General features: G+C 35.0%; 1 protein-coding gene across 2 annotated transcripts in view; it reads left to right on the top strand.

Annotated features, from left to right (window-relative positions):
- The window catches only part of LOC137634531 (uncharacterized), a 16,498-nt gene that overhangs the window by 12,877 nt on the left and 1,121 nt on the right, over positions 1-2,500 (top strand). The window lies entirely within an intron of this gene.

Here is a 2,500-nt window from a genome sequence, read left to right as displayed (position 1 = left end):
TAAGAATAATATTACTATTTCAGAAAATATAATATTTCAAGATATTTTGATGACTGGATTTCATGATAAAATACTTCTTACGAGAAGGTTTTGAAAAAAAAATTGGTATAAAAAGACGCACATCAGGAAAGAAAAAAATATTAAAATTCTTTATATCAGTCAGTAAATATACAAATAAGCAACGTGCATGCATACATGAAAAAAATATTTTACACTGATTATTTACTAAAAAACTACATTTAGAAAAATCTATACAAATATGGTTGTACAAATAAACTTAAACTTAAAAAATCCTGATTATTACACTTTGCAACCTTTTAACTTTATTCATAATTTTCCTTGTGGAAGTTGTTTCCATATTTGATATTCTTAATCTCAAGAATGTCCAACAACGAACAAAATAAGTAACTAAATCTAGTGGCAATCCCATTACATTTGCAATTTCTGCTGCCAAATTTTTCACAGTTCCTTTACCAAGTTTTAAACCTTTTTCCCCATGATAACATTTGAAAATTTTTTTCCATAGTCTTGATTTGATCAGAAAATTCTTTTGATGGCTTCACTAGTTTATTATCTGCTTTGCTAATTATACTCGTCCATGAATTGTCTCCCATTGATACATATGACCCAAGATCTGGGTATTTAGGAAACTTATGGGCAATGAAACCAGCAAAATACTCTAGACCCCCTTTCGGTATTGCATCCTGCAGCTGTTCGTTAATAACTTCCCCTACACTTTCTGTTACATCATTATGTTTTTCTTCACCGTCACATTCATCCGGTAAACAAAATATCATCGCGGAGAGACTTGGCTCACGTTGTAGCGATTCGTCGCCTTTATCTTGAGAGGAAGTTTCATTACTAAGAAAAGAAAAGGCTCCAGCTGTAAAGTTATCTGCTTTTCTTTTGGTTTCTGTATTACATTTCGACCCCATGAGATAATTATCCTTCCCTAAAAGATGAGATCTAATGCGATATTTAACGGCAACTGAAGTTGGGTGTTGATAACAGGCTCCCATTTGTCGCAGGCAACCAAAGAAATGTTCCAGTCCATCTTGATTCAGTCTGTATGTCAGTATATTTGATATATTGAATTTATTTTTTACCATCTCTAACAATTTCGGCAAAGATTCGTATGAAATTGTCACTCCTTTTTGGAATGAGTAAAGACTTTTACTTCCAATTACCTTTATTGATTTTACTGTCTGTGTCATGCATTTGATAATTTTATTCTGATTTTCTAAGTCCAACCCATAGGCATTTCTGGACATCTTTGAGTCATACGAAACTTGCTTCTTTGATACTGATAGACATAACAAAAGTAGCATTCACTTTTATCATTTACAATATCTACTCTACTTCAAAACACAAGATATATAAATGCATTGCCATATATTTGTCAAAATTAGTAATTGGATCGAGTGTTTATGCGTTTATCATAAAAATACCGATATATTGTTCGTTTTCATATCTATAATCTAATACATATCGTTTACCAAAAATATATTTCAATTTTGAACCTTACCTTGTGATAGAGGTAGTGATAATTTTGGATTTGATCCTTCCTTTAATCGTCGTTGGTTTTTTGGCATTGACTCTCCAAGCAATTCATATTTCAGGTTTCTTTCAAATGCATCAGGTTCAAAATGTAAACTACACATGATTGCATTATCAGGGTTGACATGGTCCTTCCTTTTACATGAATTTATCCACAGCTTTCTAGTTTCCACGTGCTTGGGAGAGCTGTGAAGAGTTACTCCTTCATTTCTTTTATCTTTATTAGAAGAACACCCATACACAGCACAGTAACGAAGCATTTTAACCAATAGTAATTAATTCAAGCACTCTGCAAATGGGACTCAACAAATAGTTAATTGGGAAGCGGAAGAGCTTCACACTGAATAAAAACACCAGATTCCTTGTAAACTAACTGTAGATACTGGAAAACAAAGCCAGGTAAATCAGAGCATGGTACGGGGTGATGTCATTAATCTCCGCATGGGTGGTCTGCGCAGTAGATGACACATTTTGGGTCGCTGATGGGTAGACCTTGTATTCTTGGATAGGATCTTCAATGCACTTCACATAGTTACAAAATCTCGAAGTGGGGACAAGGATTGTTCCCAGATTTCACATAGCACTGAGATATTTGGAGAAGATCTGAAACCTGCACTGCAAAGTGTTAGACCCTAAGACTTTAAAGTAGCTTCAGATCCTGATCCATATATTCGGCTACAATAATCTATTCTCGATAATGCTAATGCTTTATAGATCATCATTAAGCCCTGTCCACACGATCGAGCATGCCCGACAGGCAAACAGTGATACCAGGCCACAATAGTTAGTGAAGATGAGGGTTGATGACGTCAGAAGCGGGAAAAATAATGGGAGGGATCTGGTTATGATGCCAGATCCCTGTCTGTGGTTTTCCCACTTCTGACGTCATTAACCCTCATTCTTACTAACTATTGTGGTCTGGTATCACTGCCCATCAGGCATG

The sequence above is a fragment of the Palaemon carinicauda genome, chromosome 44 (assembly GCF_036898095.1).
Source record: "Palaemon carinicauda isolate YSFRI2023 chromosome 44, ASM3689809v2, whole genome shotgun sequence".
In the NCBI taxonomy this organism is placed as follows: domain Eukaryota; kingdom Metazoa; phylum Arthropoda; class Malacostraca; order Decapoda; family Palaemonidae; genus Palaemon; species Palaemon carinicauda.
This window is presented reverse-complemented; position numbering and strand designations above follow the sequence as displayed.